Source organism: Corylus avellana, chromosome 9, assembly GCF_965113065.1.
Source record: "Corylus avellana chromosome 9, dhCorAvel1.hap1.2, whole genome shotgun sequence".
Classification (NCBI taxonomy): domain Eukaryota; kingdom Viridiplantae; phylum Streptophyta; class Magnoliopsida; order Fagales; family Betulaceae; genus Corylus; species Corylus avellana.
Genome location: NC_142498.1, coordinates 7,165,723 through 7,185,389, shown reverse-complemented (window position 1 = coordinate 7,185,389; position 19,667 = coordinate 7,165,723). Strand labels below are relative to the sequence as shown.

General features: G+C 37.0%; 3 pseudogenes across 1 annotated transcript; 2 read left to right on the top strand and 1 right to left on the bottom strand.

The window, feature by feature from the left end:
- Window positions 1–634: 634 nt before the first annotated feature.
- LOC132190859 (disease resistance protein RUN1-like) lies at window positions 635–7,232 on the top strand (annotated as a pseudogene). Its single transcript, XR_015909160.1, has 5 exons — window positions 635–1,158; window positions 2,742–3,843; window positions 4,166–4,441; window positions 4,590–5,507; window positions 6,606–7,232. The product of XR_015909160.1 is annotated as a disease resistance protein RUN1-like (transcript).
- Window positions 7,233–8,894: 1,662 nt separating this feature from the next.
- Window positions 8,895–9,947, bottom strand: LOC132190781 (blue copper protein 1b-like; annotated as a pseudogene).
- A 3,764-nt stretch (window positions 9,948–13,711) lies between these two features.
- Window positions 13,712–18,706, top strand: LOC132190856 (blue copper protein 1a pseudogene; annotated as a pseudogene).
- Window positions 18,707–19,667: the final 961 nt, after the last annotated feature.

Genomic DNA, 19,667 nt, shown 5'->3' with positions numbered 1-19,667 from the left:
TTATATTTCATTACTAGTTACTACACTTGCAATGGAGAAAGATGAAGAAGCATTTATGGAAGTGCAAAATGGCGAAGAAAATGTAATATATCCACAAGTTAGAATTGTGATGGTGGTAGAGGAAGAATTGATGGAAGTGCTAAATGGCAAAGAAAATGCAATCCAATTTCAACGCTTCATTTGTGAATTAAGATTACAGGCAACAATATTAGCCATTAGATAAGAGAATGGTGAGATTGACTTTTAGGTGTGAATTGAAAGAGCTTCCTTCTTTTTCTTTGAAGTTTTTGAGTCCAAATCAACCATTATTAGTGTAATTTATTGTTCCAATTTGAACACGGGAACAACTACACAAAAAGTCGTTCCCGTGTTGTGATTGGGTCAATAATGGTGATGCGTTAGGGGATGATCACATCATAACAGCTGTGGTTATCCCCACACCATATTTAACTATTTAAGGGGATGCCTATCTATAAATAGTTAAGGGGATGGAGGACGAAGTCCATTCAGCTTTCTTTTAACTATTTCTCTTTGTTTTCCTCTTGGATTTCCACCCTTTTATCCTTCCAAACACTTTTATTCATTTTACTTCAAATAAATTATCAAGATAAATCAAGTCTTTGGGAGTTGAGTCATGGCTATCAGAACAACGAGATCTCCTGAAGCCATCTTCTCTTCATCTTCATCCCCTTGTTCCAACTGGATCTATGACGTTTTCTTGTGTTTCAGAGGCGAAGACACAGGCAAAAACTTCACCGACCACCTCTACTTTGCTTTGAAAGATGCTGGAATCAAAATCTTTAAAGATGACAATGAGCTCCAAAGAGGACAATACCTTGCATCCGAATTGATACGGGCAATCCAAGGATCCAGAATCTCTATCATCGTTTTCTCAATGAACTATGCGGCTTCAAGGTGGTGCATGGAGGAACTTGTGAAAATTATGGAGTGCCGAAGAACTTTGAAGCAACTGGTTCTACCTATATTCTATGATGTTGAGCCCTCTAATGTGAGAAACCAGACAGGTAGTTTTGCAGAAGCATTCGCGAAACATGAAGAGCATTACTTGTTGGACATGGACAAAGTTCTCAAGTGGAGAAGAGCTTTGTGTGAGGCTGCTAATTTGTCAGGGTGGGATCTAAGAAAAACTGCAGACGGGTAAGTTCCTATAAGCAATAGTTTTGTCGTTCACCTATTATATTTTAGTACATTTATAGTATCACATTGCAATATGTTTTCTATATATACATATATTATAATATGAACATTTGTTTTATTAAAAAAAATAAAATCTAACATAGTCAAAGTATAGTCATATATATTGGACATTATAAACAATGGAAGTAAGTTTTTAAGGTGGAACCACCTCAAAACTCTTTGTTTATCTCTTTCTCATTTTTCTCATACTTTCTTGTTTTTATTTTATTTTACTTTATATTCTATCAATTTTTTTATTTTTTATTTCATTGCTAAAAACAATATATATATATATAAGCCGAATCACTCTTTAGAGGTAGTCTGGAATTACGACATGCGGTGTGAACCTACTTTTTTTAAAGGCTAAACCGGTTTTTTAAGGCATAATTTTATAAAAAAAAAAAAAGAAGGGAAAACTTTACTTTAAACCCCTGAACTACCACCCCTTTTGACATGCCTCCCTCAAACTTCAAAACCTCTCATTTTGGACCCTTGAACTTTCAATTTCTATCATTTTGGACCGCTCCGTTAGATCTTAAACGTTAAAAGTTAGAAAATGATGTTTATACCCTTGAGTATAAAATGTCAAATTCATCCTTAATTTCAAATTATTTTTTTTTAAAAAAAATTATTAAAAAAAATCACAAGGTGACCCACGGTTGGGCCACAATGTAACCTTTTTTTTTTCAAAATTTTTTTTTTCATTTTTTTCATAAAAAGAAAATTGAAGGGTAATTTTGTCTTTTTTAGAGTTTTAATGGCAAAAATTGACGGAGGGGGTCCAAAGTGATAAAAATTGAAAGTTCAGGGGTTCAAAGTGATGAGTTTTGAAGTTTGAAGGGAGCATGTCAAAAGGGTTGTAGAGAGTAAATAAGTCTACAAGAAGAAGAGTTAGTTAAGAAAGTTGTGGCCAAAATTATTGACAAGGTAATATAGTGTTATGACTAAGCCAACTCTTGTGCTCATCTCAAGTATTACTTCAACTTGAATGATAGTTGTAGTTTGTTATTGCCTTTAGAGGCATTGATAGAATTCAAAACATGGTGGAAATTTATTGATGTGATTTGATATTCCATCAAATCATGTGGGAAAAAAAGCCTAGTTGACCTGGTTTATTTTGACCTACCTTTGCATACATATAGGCCACCTTTTAGTTTTTGAGATAGAAAGAGTGGAAATAACTAGAGAAAATGAAGAAAACTCTTTGCAACTACGATACAAAAAATCTTACTTTGCCAGCTGCACTATAGGTTTGAAAAGAACAAAGCACTATTCCTTGTCATGGAATTAAAAGCAAGGGTAATTTTTTTTGTCCGTGTGAGAGAGGTTTTGAGTCTATTGGATTTTGGGTTAACATAATTCTATGGTATAAAAATTTAGTTTCTTCAAACTTTGACCCATTAGTATGGTAAATGCTAATGAGTTAAGGATAATGGCCAAAACTACTATGTTCTAAGTTTTTACATATTCGTGTATATGAAACTTATATTTCAAGTCTCTCTTGTATAATGTGACTCTACCTAACTTCTTAAAATAATTTCCAGGCATGAAGCAAAGTTTATTAGGAAAATTGTTGAAGAGATTTCAAGAGAGCTGAACAACACACACTTGTTTATAGCACTCAACCCAGTTGGAGTAGATTCTCATGTTCAAGACATAACTTTTGGGTTAAATGTTGGAGGTAACGATATTCGCATAGTAGGAATCTTGGGAATGGGCGGAATTGGCAAAACAACCATTGCTAAAGCCATTTATAACCAATTTTTTCATGGATTTGAAGGTAAAAGTTTTCTTGCAAATGTTAGGGAAACTTCCAAGGAACCTAGGGGTCAGGTTCATCTCCAAGAACAACTTCTTTCTGACATCTTGAAGACAAGCGAGATAAAGATAAGTAGTGTTGATAGAGGAATCAATATGATTAAAGAAAGACTTTGTAATAAAGCAATACTTGTGATACTTGATGATGTAGACCAAATGGAGCAATTGAATGCCATATGTAGAAGGCGTGACTGGTTTGGTTTAGGAAGTTGAATTATTGTAACAACGAGAGATGAGCATTTGCTAAAGGAGCTAGAAGTGGATAGTGTATATAGAGTTACAACAATGAATGACATTGACTCTCTTGAGCTCTTTAGTTGGCATGCCTTCATGAATAGTTATCCTATTGAGGATTATACTGATTTGTCAAGAAGTTTCGTTGCTTACTGTGGAGGGTTGCCACTAGCACTTGAAGTTTTGGGCTCATTCCTTTTCTCTAGGAGCATGCTAGAATGGGAAAGTGCATTAGATAAATTGAAGAGGATTCCTCATGAGCAAATTCAAAATAAACTTAGAATAAGTTTTGATGGACTAAGCGACAATACTGAAAAGGATATATTCCTTGACATATCATGTTTCTTCGTAGGAAAGGATATAGACTATGTTGTAAAAATATTGGATGGCTGTGGTTTTTATGCACAGATTGGAATTAGTGTTCTCATTCAGCGATGTCTTCTTAAAGTTAGCGAGACAAACGAGTTTACAATGCATGATTTGTTGCGAGACATGGGAAGAGAAATCGTTCGTGAAAAACACCCCAACGAACCTGGGAAATGGAGTAGATTATGGCTACATGAGGATACATTTGATATATTGACAAAGCACGAGGTAATAAGAACTTTCTCAATTGAAAACATTGAAAGAAAAAAAAAAAAAAAAGCATTTTTTTCTTTCTATTCGGGAAGCAAATGCGTACTAATTCACACTGATCACATGCCTTGAAAGTTTAATCCATATACTTCTTATTTGAAAATAGGAACTTTTTTATTTTTTATTTTTATTTTTTCCTAACATCATTCTATTGTTTTTGCAGTTGCAAACATGATTACATTATATTAAGCAAAGCGAGAAAAAAGAAATGATTAATAAGAAAGATTATGTGATAAGTTTGGATAATCACTTGTCTTATGCAATTCTTGTTTTTTTACAGGGAACAAATGCAGTTGAAGGACTTACTTTAGAATTGACAAGTCTAAGTGAGATGAATTTCAATTCAGAAGCATTTATTAAGATGCAGAGACTAAGATTACTCCAACTTGATCACGTTCGACTCACTGGAGACTATAAATATCTTTCCAAAGAATTAAGGTGGCTCTGTTGGCATGGATTCCCTCTAAAGTTTATTCCAAATGATTTTTATCAAAGAAACTTAGTTGTGATTGACTTGCAATATAGCAATCTCAAAAAAGTTTGGGAAAGTCCCAAGGTAAAATAATCAATGATTTATTTATTTATTTATTTTATTATTATTATTATTATTATTATTTTTTATTTTTTATTTATTTTTTTAATGTTCTAGGCTCTAATATTGCGCTTTCCTTCCTTTTTCATTGGTTGTTTTCTCATTTGTTTAGCAGTTGCTTGAGAAGATGAAAATTCTAAATCTTAGTCACTCTCATTATCTGAGCCAGACCCTTGACTTTTCAAAACTCCCAAATCTAGAGCAATTAATACTTGAAGATTGTACGAGTTTGCTTGAGGTTCACCACTCCATTGGAGATCTTAGTAATCTTGTTTTGGTGAATTTGAAAGATTGCAAATGCCTTAAAAGTTTGCCAAGGAGTTTCTATAACCTGAAGTCTCTAGAAACTCTCATTCTTTCTGGGTGTTCTAAAATGCACAATTTGGCTGACAACTTGGGGGAGATGGAATCATTGACAACTCTTATTGGTGACAGAACTGCTATAAGACAAGTGCCTTTTAGTATAGTGCAACTGAAGAATCTCAAATATTTATCTCTATGTGGGTGTAAAGGATCACCGTCTAAGTCATTGCCATCACTCTTTTGGTCTTGGATATCACCAAGGAAAAGTCCTAAGTCAGTCAATTTACTGCCTGTTGCACTACAAGGCTTGAACTCACTAACACACTTATGTCTCTTGGACTGCAATTTATCGGATGACAGAATTCCTACAGATCTTTGGAATTTATGTTCTCTTGAAATTTTAGATTTGAGATGCAATAGTTTTGAAAGTCTATCAACAAGCCTAGGTGGTCTTTCGAAGCTTCAAGATCTCAGATTGGATCGTTGTAGAAAGCTTAAATCAATTCCGAATTTACCAGCAAGTTTGATTTTTTTAGATGCAAAACACTGCACTGCACTGGAAAATCTATCAAAGCTCTCAAATATGAATGGTTTGTACCTTACTAACTGTCACGAATTAGTCGAAATTCCAGGTTTGGATAAGTGTTCAAATCCTTTTCTGTATGTTGCCATGGAAGGGTGCATGAATCTAACACATACTTTTAAGCAAAGCTTCCTACGGCTACAGGTACATGTTTCTCTCTCTCTCTCTCTCTCTCTCTTTAATTTTTAGGAAAAACTTCACTTTAGACCTCTGAATTATCGTGCGTTTTGACAAGCCCCCAAATTTCAAAACCTCTCAATTTGAACCCCTCCGTCAGATTTTAAACGTTAAAAGTGAGGCAATGACATTTATACCCCTGACTTTTTTTATAAAGTTCCAAATTTATCCTTAATTTTAAATTAAATTTGTTTTTTTAAAAAATTATTATAAAAAAATCACAAGGCGACCCACAGTTGGGCCACCTTATGAACCTTTATTTATTTATTTTTATTTATTTATTTTTTTAATAAAAGGAAAATTGAAGGGTAAATTTGTCATTTTAGTTGTTTTAACGGCAAAAATTGACGAAGGGGGTAAATTGCATCAAATTGAAAGTTCGAGGGATGAAATTGAGAGATTTTAAAGTTTGGGGGCTTGCCAAAACGCGAGGTAATTCAAAGGTTTAAAGTGAAGTTTTCCCTAATTTTTAACTAAATTAGAATTAGGGGAAAAAAACATTTTTACCCCCTTGAACTATCCACCCATTTGCATTTTGACCCCTAATGTTTAAAAAGTGACACTTGACCCCCCCCCCCCCGCCCAAACTTCCAAATTATTGTAATTCGACCATTCTAACCTTTTTTTTTTTCCCCCCAAAATGCCCCCATCCCAAGTTAAAAAAAAAAAAAAAAATTTAAATTAAGGGGTGGCCGGCCACTCCAATTGGGCCTAGGGGTGGCTTTGGCCACTCGAGACCGGACACCCCTTAATTTTATTTTATTTTTTTAAAACTTGGGATAGGAGCATTTTGAAAAAAAAAAAAAAACTGTCTGAATGGTCGAATTGCAACAATTTGGAAGTTTTTTTTTTTTTTTTTGGGGGGGGGGGGGGGTCAAGTGTCACTTTTTAAACATTGGAGGTCAAAGTGCAAATGAGTGGATAGTTCATGGGGATAAAATATATTTTTCCCATAGAATAATGTGTGGAGTAGGATTTCAACATAAGACCCTTGTTATGATATCATGTTATCTTGTATCATTTAGTTAGTACTTTAAAACACATCATCCTCTGCTGATGTAACAGGAATGGGTTATGCGTGGAGTTGGTAGAGTGTTTGGCATTACCATCCCCGGCAATCAAATCCCCGATTGGTTCACGTATCAGTGTGAGGGACCCTCGATACATTTTAAAGTACCAACGGCTGATCCCATATTGAAAGAGTTTGGTGTATGTGCTTTCTATGCATCACGTGTTCAAGTATTATCTTCACATAAAGGTGGCGTGTCAGTTATCAACCATACCAGGAATACTATTCTGACTAATTTTTCAGCAACAACTGGTGGCCCATTCCCTCTTGGAGATCACCTATTGCTATGGAATATTGTTCTTACCAATGATTTTGAGGATGGTGATGAAGTAGAGCTTCTTGTAGATTGGGGGCCTGAAATCATTGTGAAGAAAATAGGGGTCTATCCAATATATGAAAGGGTTGTAGATGGAAAAGATGAGGATCATGCCATTGTTGTCAGTGATGATGAGGATGACAATAACAATATAGAAAACAGATGCCCCTCTAAGAGAAAAATGAGATCTCCAAATATGATTGATGATTCACAAACTTCGATGAAAGAGAAACAGCTCAAAAGGCTTGCTACAGAGGAAAATGAGTATTATTTTACTATTTACTCTCAAAAGTTTCAATTTGAGTAGTTGTAAGATATATATATATATATATATATATATATATATATATATATATATATATATATATATATATATTCTTGTCTCACATGTATTGTATAATTATTGAAATATGTCATGCTTCCAAGTGATTTTCAATGCAAGTTTCCTCTATAGTCTCCATATACCAAAATATTCTTCATCTTCTTTTTTTTTTTTTTTTAAAAAAAAAAAAGAAAAAAAAAATGCAAAAAGTAGGCATTGGTCAAGATTCATTGTATTTGATAATTTCTTATTAGTATAGTTTCTGATAAGTCACAAGTGTAAAGAGTAGGTAGTCCCTAAAAGGTAGCTTAATTGGCTAGAGACTACGCCTCATGAAGCAGAGGTTACTAGTTCGAATCTCATTCTTCATTTTCCCTCCTTCCCTTATGCAAATGTGTAAAAAAAAAAAAAAAATTAAGTTTACTCTTTTCACTTCAAAAAAAGAAAAAGAAAAAAGGTAACTATGTATTTTTATTTTCCAATTGTACATATTAGTTGTAATGATTTCTCTATATATTGAATACACTTCAATATGATCAACTTGGCCAAATTGGGTAATTCTATGTACCATTTTTTTTATCCTCTAAAGTTGTAGCATGGTTTCTCTAAAAAAAAAAAAAAAAAAAAAAAAAGAAAAAAAAACTAATTTCTATGCATCACATGCTATGAAGGACCACGTTACATCAACTTTGAAATGATAAAAACGAGATAAAAAGATGATGTATAACATTATTCGACCAAATCTCTCTTGTTCATCATTTCTTACTCTATCTAAACTCCTCATACAATTCCTGAACTATGTATGAAAGCCATTCCCAAAGAAAAAACAAAAAAAACACTATTGAGAAGCATATAAGGAAATAATAAGCTATATATATAAACTTTGGATCACACTACAACTTAATGATGCCTATCTTGTCTCCAAGGGGTAACTTAATCTGCTGGATATCGCATCTCATGAAGTGAAAGTTACTAGAGAGGAAGGTTGTGGGGTGCACTTGTCTTGAGTAGTGAATCCTAGTCTACACCCGAGGTTGGAATAATTTTAGAAGTCACTCTTGTGTCCCTCTTGTGTCACTTTATGAATTGGTGGCTTTAAAATCACTATTTTATTAAATTCAATAATGATCAATCACAAGCCCAACAATGATTTTAGAAGCCATATCATTTTTAGAGTGACTAAACAAGAACACAAAAGTAACTTCTAGCATTACTCCCCGAGGTTGCTCAAAGCAGGTGCGCTCTATAGCCTCCTCTAAAATTTGGAAAGCAAAATTATAGTGGATCCCCATCTTTTAAATAAAGCCTAAAAGCACAGACTTGTACGTATTAGCATTATTGTCCTATAAACAATCAAATTATGTTTGAGTTGCTAAAATGCCAAAACTTCTATTAAAAGCCATTTCCACCCTCTCTTATATAATGTTAAATTGCCTAAACCACACCTGCTGTTTGCAAGATAATTTAACAAATACGCTCAAACATCGTATTTGGTACAAATATAGAGCACACATGGTTTATATTTCAGAACACACATACTACTATAAATCAATAAATTCAGATCCAATACAATGCAAACACTTAATGAATTCAATACACTCCACAAACATGAAAGGAGAATTTTAACTATAGTACTTTGATCTAACTTTAAACCATGACCATGGCAAGGATGCCAAAAACAATCATTATCCACCCATAATATATAGGTTTAATGCATTCCTCGGCTGCTGAAATAGGAGAAGGTGCTAGAGACATTGTCTGAGGCAACACTGTTATGGCAAGTTTTTAGTTTCCATTCTCACAATGTTTGGCAACACCACAAATATACCATTTTCTTCCTGAGGTTGCTAATGTAATCACATCATTTCCACTAATCAGGCCCTCAATTCCCAATGGTGCAACACATTGTTGGAAGCCAGTTCCATTGACTTTAAGAACATTATGAAGTCCCTCTTTATACTTGAAAACTGCACCAAAAAGTTAATTCTTCCATCATCAATCAAACTTAAAATAAATACATTTAAAATATATATATATTTTTCTGCAAACTCAATAAGAAACAAAAATTATCCACTAGCAACCCATTAAAAACAAGATAGCCTCAAAGTCGAGTAATGCTATGTATCAAAATCCGAATGAAAATGATTTTCCTTTACTAAAATTGTAGTAATGCTATGGGAGTGGTTCCCTGTCGACTTTTTGTAAAGGAAAAAACTTTCTATTCAGATGAGATATAATCAATATTTTAACGTTCATCCTCACGTATAGTCTCAAACTCCATTTGAATAGGTGAGATCCAACACCTAAAATATTTAATTAAATTGGAGTGAATTGACGGAATTAAAGTTCGAACTCATGACCTATGACTCTGTTATCATGTTAAATCACCACTTATTCTAAAAGTTTAAGCTGATAGAAATATGTAAATTTAATCAATACTTTAACAAAGTATTGATTTGAAAACAAACATGGGCAAATAAAACTAAAAAATTATATAAAAAATATGGTAAGTACAAAAAGTTTATAAAGTTAATTTACCAAGAGTGTCACCGACATGAAACTCCTTTCCCTGGCCCAAGCTTGGTAGTCAAAGTTAATGGTCCAACCCTTGTCATCACCAACCACAAATTCTGTGGCCAAAATTGAAGGGACAAGAATTGCTACGATTGCAAGGATGAAGAAATATTGGGAAGATGCCATTGATTCTCTTTAATGTGTTGTTGGTCTCAAGAACTAGAATTAATGGTGGGTATTTATAAGTCAAAGATCTCACATTTTGACCGTCTATGGACGGCAATGCCAAATGGCCTTCTCTTTTACATTTTGGACTGCTTGCCGGCTTTTAACTTTGAGATTATTGCCGCCATTTTGTGTTAAATATTAGTTAACTATAAAATTTTATTTTTTTTAGACAAGTGGTGATCCTTTAATGTGATATTAGAATAAAACAAAGTTCAATCTTAACTTCATGTGTTTTCTTATATTTTAATTATATATTTTACGTGTTGTGAAAGTTTGAACTCACATGTGAATGGATTGAAAAAAATATTAATTATATAATTGAATTTACCACTTCTTATCTATTTAAGCTTTAGAAATAATTGATATTTAACACAGAGGTTTGATACGGACACAACACAAACCCAACTCATGGCCAACTTCTCTCCTACGTGTAAAAAAAATTTGAATTTTAAACCAAACAAATTGTTTTTTTTTTTCCAAATTTTCAGAATCTCAAAATCCTCTTTATCAATTTTTTTTTATTTAAATGACACATAAGAGAGAAGTTGGCCATAAGTTGGATTTATGTTGTGACCTTAACATTTTCCTTTAACACAACCATGTTAGAGGATATTATGGGATTTGATTTAAGATATTTAATTGTAATTGATTGTAATGATTTGATTTTATTGATATGATTGTAATCATATTTAATTATCATATATCTATCTCATTTTTCCTATAAATATGAGTATTTTGTAATGTAAAAGTTTCAAGGGATCAATAAGAGCGAAATTCCTTAGGGCTTTAATGGTCCGTATAATCTTTATGTATTTTTCTATTTTTTTTTTCATTTAAATTTCTTTATATTGTCTTTTCTTTTATAGCTAGACGAATTGATGTTGCTAAGATTACTGCATGGATGGGAGTGTGTTTCTCAGTTTCTTTAGGCTTCGTTTACTTCGACGTAAAATGGTTATTATAAATGATTTTCGCATTTTACGGTATTTACTTCGACGTAAAATAGTGGTCAAGGGAAAATATTTTCCTTTTGACCGAAAATTCTTTTTTAATTTTTGGAAAATGTTTACGGTTTTGAAAACCGTAAACTATTTTTCGACTTTTGGCATCTCATTCTCAAATCGACGGACCTTACCAAGACCCACCTAGAACCTTGCCAAGACTTGCCCGGGACCCGACCGGACTTGAACGGGACCTGCCCGGACCTGCCTAGGACTTGTCCAGGACTTGCCCAAGACCCCCCCGAGACCCAACTTGGACTTGCCTGGAACCCGCCTGGGACTTGATCGTGACCTGCCTGAGACTTGCTCTGGACTTGACCGGGACCCGTCCAGGACTTGACTAGGACCCGCCCAGGACTTGCTTGGGACCGGACTGGGATCTACTCGTGACTTGCCCGAGACCTCGCCGGGACTAGCTTGGGATTTGATCGGGACCCCCTTAGGACCCCGTCGGGACCCGCCTAGGACCCACCTGGGACCCGCCCAGGACTTGAAAGGAACTTGACCGAGACTCGCCCGGGACTTGATAGGGACCTGACTAGGACCCGCCTCGAACCCCACCGAGACTTGCATGGGACTCGCCCGGGACCCCACTGGGACTCGCTCAGGACTTGACCGGGACCCGCCCAGAACTTGACCGGGACCCACCTGGGACCCAGCTTGGACCCGCCCAGGACTTGACCGGGACTTGACCGGGACTTACCCGGGACCCCGCCAGGACCTACCAGGTACCTGCCCAGGACTTGATCCGGACTTGCCCGGGACCCCGCTGGAACTTGACCGGGAACCGCCCAGAACTTGATCGAGATCCGTGCAGGTCCCGGCGGAAAATATTTTAAGGGGAGTCATTTTCCTTGATAGAAAACATTTTACGCCGTTTATCGTGCGCACATAAAATATTTTTTTTTTGAAATATTTTTTTATATCTATATTTTCCAATAAAATCCTGAGCAGGTCCTAGGCGGGTCCTAGGCAGGTCTTGGGCAAGTCTTGGGTGGGTCCCGGCGGCGGGGACCTGATTGGATAATATATATATATATATATATATATATATATATAAAATTCATTTTCTGTGCGCGCAATAAATGCCGTAAAATGTTTTCGACAGAAAACATTTTTAGGGAAAACGGTTTTCCTGAAAATATTTTCCGACGGAAACCATTTTACGATGAATTAAACGGTTTCGATGTAAAATGGTTTCCATAAAATGATTTCCACATTTTACGGTGTTTACTTCGATGTCAAATAGTGGTCAATGGAAAATTTTTTCTTTTTGACCGAAAAGAAAATATTTTCCATTGACCACTAGAACCTCGTCGGAACTTGCCCGGAACCCATTTAGGACTTGACCGGGACTTGCTCAGGTCCAGCTCAGAACCCCGCCAGGACCTGCCTGAGACACCCCCGGACTTTAACTGGACTCGCCTGGACCTGCCAGGAACTGCCCAGTACTTGCCTGGGACTTGCCCTAGACCCACTTGAGGCGCGAACCGGGATTCAGCTTGGATCCCTCTGGGACTTGACCTAGACTCGCCCAAGACCGGACCGGACCTGCCCGGGACCCGCCTGTGACTTGACTGGGACCCTGCCGGGACTTGCCCGGGACACCCCCGGGACTTGACTAGGACTAGCGCAGGACTTGCCTGTGACTCGTCCGGGACTTGACCGGGACCTGCCCAGGACCCACCCAGGACTTGACCGGGACCCGCCCGGGACTTGACTAGAACCTCACCGGGACTTGACTGGGACCCGCCTGGGACTTGCCCGGAACGTGCCTGCGACCTGCCCGGGACTTGCCTGGGACTTGCCTGGGACCTGACCAAGACAAGCCCGGCACTTGCCATGTACCCGCCTAGGACTTGACAGGGACTTGACCGAGACCTGCTCGAAACCTGCCCGGGACCCGCCCAGGACTTGACCGGGACTTGACCAGGACCCGTCCGAGACTTGCCTTGGACCCCACCAAGACCCGCCTAGGACTTGACCGGGACTTGACCGAGACCCGGGCAGGTCCCGGTGGAAAATATTTTCAGGGAAGTCATTTTCCCTAAAAATGTGTGCACGAAAAATATATATATTTTTTATTTTGTTATATATTTTTTCCAATAAAGTCCTGGTCAAGTTTCGATGGGGTCCTGGGCGGGTCCCGGTCAAGTTCCAAGCGGGTCCCGATGAGGTCTGGGTCAACTCCTGGGCAAGTCCCGGTCAAGTCTTGGGCGGGTCCTAGGCAGGTCCCAATCAAGTCCCATTAAAGTCTTGGGCGGGTTCCGGTCAAGTGCCGGGCAGGTCCTGGTGGGGTCCCGAGCAAGTCCCGGTCATGTCCCAGTCAAGTCCAAGTCAAGTCTTGGTCAGGTCCCGATCGGGTCCCAGGCAGGTCCCGGGCAAGTCCCGGGCGGGTCCCGGTCAAGTCTTGTGCGAGTTCCTGACAGGTCCGAAAAGGGTCTCGAACAAGTCTCGGACGGGTCCTGGTCAAGTCCTAGGCAGGTCCGGGGCAGGTCCCAGTGGGAACCTTATTGGAAAAAATATATATATAAATTTTTTTTTTAAATTTTTTTTCCGTGCGCGCGGTAAACGCCGTAAAATTTTTATGACAGAAAAGATTTTCAGGAAAAATAACTTCCCTAAAAATATTTTCTGACGGAAACCATTTTACGTCGAAATAAACGAAGCCTTATAAATACCCACTATTTCTAGTTTTTTGAGATCCATTAGAGAGAATCAATGGCATCTTCCCAATATTTCTTCATCCATGCGATTGTAGCAATTCTTGTCCCTTCAATTTTGGCCACAGAGTTTGTGGTTGGTGATGACAAGGGTGGGACTGTTGACTATAATTACATAGCTTGGGCTCAAGGAAAGGAGTTCCATGTGGTGACACCCTTGGTAAATTAACTTTATAAACTTTTTGTTTGTATGCCTTCAAATTACCTTATTTTTGATGTAATCTTTTAGTTTTGTTAGTATTTATGTTGGCTTAATTCGGTTCCAAAATGAAGAGCCTACTATCCACAGGCTCAAACACTGATATAGAATGCTCAGAATTCAATCGCCACCGTTCATAACGTGGATTCATGTGTCATGAACGTCCCTGCAAAGTTTTAGCTCAATCGTACCACAAACTCATCGATCGAAGCTATTGATCAAGGACCGATGGAATGTCCTTTGCAGGGGGTGTCCAGACACGAATTCCAGCAAGCATGTTTTTTGCTCGCAAGGCCTTGTCCGGACACCCCGTACCTATTATGCCCAAAAACGTGTTTTTAGTGGGCCCAGGTCTAGGGTTTGTTGTACTGATATATATATATATATATATATATATATATATATATATATATACATCATTATAGGAGTGAGGGGTACGAATTTTCACCCAAGAGAGTTCGTCGGAGGCTTTGCTAAGAGAGATCATATATGGTGAGCGTTAAATTGAATGTCTTAGAGTTTTAGTTATTCCTTTGGTAAATCTACGGTTGAGAAGTTTATTGGAAGGGTCCAGTAAAGGAGAATCACATTGAAGAAGATTGTGAGCAAGGAGACGAGTTGTCGGCTTGTCGATTTTACAGAGCCAAGGTCTTACAAAGGGTTGTAAGTGTTCCTAGTGTTTGTAATCTCTGGATAATATTTTGATAGTGATTTCTTGGGTTTGGCTGCCCCGGAGATGTTTTACTTTTAAATCGATTTTTAAAAGGTTTTCTCTTCGTAACCAAAATATTAGTGTCTGCCTCTTTATTGCTTTATATATTTTGGTGATTGAATTGTTTCTTGCTTCATAGTATTAATTCCACATAAATTGTGTTAAACAAGTTTTTTGAGTCGTTAAGCGTTTTTCAAGTTTTATTTGCCGATGCTTGCTTTCTAGTAGACGCTTTGTTAAAGTTTGATTAAATATACATTTTTGCTATCAGCTTTAAAATATTGATTAAATTTTTTTGGATAAGTGATGATTTAATATGGCATCAAAGCCATAGGCCATGCGATCGAATCTTAATTTCATCAATTCACCTCTATTTAATTAAATATTTCAGATGTTGGGTCTCACCTATTAAAAGGGAGTTTGAGATGATCATACATGAGGCGGAGCATTAAAGTATTGATTATATTTCATCACGATAGAAAGTTTTTTCCTTTACAAAAAGTGGACGGGGAGTCACTCCCATAGCATTACTCCAATTTTTGTAAAGGAAAATCATTTCCATTCGGATTTTGTTACATAGCATTACTCGACTTTGAGGTTGCCTTGTTTTTAAAGGGTTGCTAGTGGATTCTTTTTGTTTCTTATTTATTTGTCAATTAATTCGTGTAAATATATTTCTTTTTAGTTTGATTGATGATGGAAGAATCAAGTTCTTGGTGCAGTTTTCAAGTATACACCGGGATCCCATATTGTTCTTGAAGTCAATGAAATTGGCTTCCAACAATGTGTGGCACCGTTGGGAACTGAGGCCTTGGTTAGTGGAAATGATGTGATTACCCTAGCAATCTTGGGAAGAAATTGGTATATTTGTGGTGTTGCCAATCATTGTCAGATTAACAATCAAAAGCTTGCCATAACAGAGTCTCCAGCACCTTCTCCCGTATCAGTAGGTAAGGGAAGCGTTACAACTATATATTATTAGTGGATGACTGCTATTTTTGGCATCCTTGTGATGATCATGGTTTAAAGTTAGATCAATAGTACTATAGTTAAAATTCTATTTTTATGTTTGTGGAGTGTATTGAATTCATTAATTGTTTGCATTGTATTGGATATGAATTTATTGACTTATAGTAGTACTCGTGTTCTGAATTATAAACCATTTGTGCTCTATATTTGTACCAAATACTATGTTTGAGCATATTTGTTAAATTATCATGCAAACAGCAGGTGGGGCTTAGGATATTTAACATTATAAAGAGAGGGTGGAAATTTCCTCAGGAGAAATACTATTCTTCTAAAAAAATTTCATCAAAAATTAATTCCAAAATGATGTGTTACCTTCTTACAAGTTGGTGACACATTTTTCAAAAGAATAAAGCTCATGTGATGATGATACATCATTTGAGAACCAACTTTTAAACAAAAATTTGAGAAATGTTTCACTTCTCTTTTCTCAGTGGCTTGACCTTTCTAAGTGGTGTAAATATATTATCATATGTTCTGAATCCTATAGTCGGCAAGTGAAGGAAGAGGATAACTTCTATAAGGAGCTAGTGTAAACCAGTTCCTTTGTGCCCACCAATCAGCCATTGACACCTCAGCAATTAGAAAAATCTTAAGTTTAAGAAATAAACACTACCACACCAGATTATACAAAATATATAAAGAAAAATAATTAAAAAACCAATTAATTATTTAAAAAATGGGTAATTTCCTTTTCCCCCATCAACTACAACATATTGTAACTTTGCCCCCATGAATTGACAATCCTATTGCCCGACCCTATCAAACTATCATTTTGTGCTCAAAACCCCCCTTCTGTCAGTTAAAGGCTTTAACTCAGACGGTTAACTCGTCACGTGCGCCCCACATGCCATCTTGAAATTTTCTATCCCACATTTTTCTCCCGTCAACTACAACGCATTATCACTTTGCCCCCATTAACTACAACACATTGTCATTTCAAGAGTCTTTCATGTGGGGCTCACGTGACGGGTTGGCCGTCTGAGTTAACGCCTTTGGCTGACAGAATGATGGTTTTGGGCACAAAATTGTAGTTTGATAGGGTCGGGCAGTAGTGTTGTCAGTTCATGTGGGCAAAGTGACAATGCGTTGTAGTTGATGAGGGGAAAATGTAATTATCCCTATAAAAAAACAAAAGGGTGGCTGGCTGGCCACCCCACCCCCACTTGGGGTGGCCCCAAAGGGAGGTAGGGGCGGCTTGCCGCCACCTCGTACGCCATGGGTGGCTACGCCAGCCACCCCTAGCCCATCTGGGGTGGCCGGCGAGCCACCTCATGGGATGGGTTGGCCCACTCGGCCACCCCCGCCCATGGGGTGGCTCGCCGGCCACCCCAGATGGGCTGGGGAAGGCCACGCGACCATCCCAGTCCATATGAGGTGGACGGAGAGCCACCCCAGATCTGCTTGGGTGGCCAGCGCAGGCCACCTCCACCCATGGGGTGGCTCGTTGGCCACCCCAAATGGGCTGGGGGTGGCCACACGGCCACCTTCGCCCATATGGGGTGGCTCGTCGGCCACCCAGAGGGGCTGGGGGTGGCGGCGAGCCACCCTCAGCCCTCTTGCAATTTCTTAAAAAAAAAAAAAAATGGAAAAACCTATATAATCTTGTGTTTTGGTGCCTATTTGAAATGATGCAATAATCCTAGGTGGCCTATTCTTATTGGTAGGCACAACACCAGGTCCTTTATAGACGTTATCCTCATGAAGGAAAACATAATAACAAAGGAAATGAGCGGTGTAAACATGATGGTGTTTGGTAAATCCTTTTGACATCTTTTTTTTTTAATTATTATTTTTTTTTATAAAAAAAATAGTAATAAGAGGTTGACTTTTGCGAGAAAAAAGTGAAAAAAAGTAATTTTAAAAAGATGTTGATTTTTTTTTTTTTTAGAAGTGAAAAATAAAGGGAGGGGAAGGAGAGAGGGTTACCAATAAAAAGAGACAGAAAAATAAGTCTTTAAGAACTATATTTTGTTTTTATTGATTTGATAACATTTATGATAGAAAACAATCATATTTATAGGAAAACTAGGGTAGATGAGAATAATACAAATATGGAGATAACATGATTACTTAAAAGGTAGGAGATCCAATCAAATCTGATTATAGGAGATTAGAATTAATTACAGTAAGATAATTGAAATCAATCCTATAATATATTTTAACATCCCCTCAACTCAAGGTGAACAATTGTGGAATCTTGAGTTTGAGTTTGATTTTTTTTTTTTTTTTTTTTTTTTTCAAGATCATAGCGGTGGATGTCATAGGCAGGGAGGGTGGCCGGAAACTCGCTAGATTTTGTGGCAACCAACATCGATGACAAGAAATAAGCCTTTTTTCAACAATATGCAAAAAAATGGGCCAAACATTATGGCAACAATAAACCAAAGGATACTTTAGCAATTTTTTTTTTCTTTTCTTTTTTGTTTTCTTAAAAGTATATGTGAATGTGCCTCATAGAAAAAAAAAAATGCTAAAGGACATTACTTGAAAATGTTGAATAACATTTTTCGGGACAAAAGGCAGTATAAGAGCATTCACAACTTTCTTATAACGTCTTATCTTCCGTATTGCTCGCCGTGGCACTTTAGCTTCCATATCTATTATTTTAACCCAAAATTTTTCTCTCTTTTCTCTTCTCTCATATTTTGGCCCTTCATTGGGGACTATGTTAGAATTTTTATAAAAAAAAAATGTAAGAACAAGTAGGAAACATATATTTTGTAAAAAAAATATATATATATTTTAATGATATAAGAAAAAAATAAAAAATAAAAAAGCTATTATATATAGTGTGATTGTGATTCTTTGAGAAGAAGTTACCTTTGGAGTTTCGGTGAGGTTGATTGTTGCTATGGTTTTGATATGTGTGTTTGCCTTTGTTTGAGCCATAGGACCACGAGTCTTTGGTTTGTGAGAGTAAAGTGCAAAATTACCAGAATCAGCCAATTCAGGGCGTTGTTGATGCCGATGGTGTCCAAGAAGCATGTCATGATTCAGCATTACAACTTGAAAGTTGTCAAAGGTGCATATCACCTCTCGATGCAGCAAAGTGAAGATCGTAATAAATCCTGTATAAAATGGATTTAGACCATCCATGATGTAGGCGATGAAGTCATCCTCATCAACAGGTTTTCCCACTGCATTGAGTTGTTCAACCCATGATTTGGATCGATTAGGGGACCTGATGTGCAAATTATCTACCTAAATTAATAGGTAAATAATTGTACGTTTTACCTGTAAGTGCACAAGGTCAACATGGTAGAATAGGGTGCAAGTACATGATCATTCCCACGAAGATTGCTGAATTTTCGTTTTAAAAGTAAATTCCTTAAGCAAAAGTAAAATAAAGATTGATTGTTGAAGTGATGATAATAAAGAGCAGGGCTTTGATATCCACCACTAATTATATTAAGCTAATATATCAATATGCCAATGCTTTGATCAAGTTATGCATATTTAATGTTTGTCAACCTAAGGGCATGGTGTATACTCCTTAAGCTATAGATTTCCCTAAGCAACAAGTTAGGCATGGTGTATACTCTAACTCTTTTCTTCCCTAAAGGATTTAGCATGGTATATACTAAGTTGTTCTTTAGAAAAGCATATGTTCTATGGAAATCGACAAACATACGAGGCCTAGGGCATGGTATATACTCCCGGTTCCCAATGTTGATTAACCCAAGAATCTGGCGTGGATATCTCTTGTTACTTATGTTCAACCCAGGACACGGTCATCCAAATTAATTTAACTAACTAGTCCATACCACATGCATATGTTGATCAGGCACACACATATGAGGAATTCATGCAAGCAGGTATTAATCAAGTTAAATAGCACAACAAAATCATCACAAAGGCCCCAATATTGAAATATTAACAAAACATAACTAGGGCTTCAATCCAACCCTACTAAATAAATTAGCTACACATAGAGTTGATGTTAAACATCTTCATAAAAGAAAAGAATGGAAAAGAATAAACCCGAGACTTGAACTTGAGAGCTCCTATTCTTCT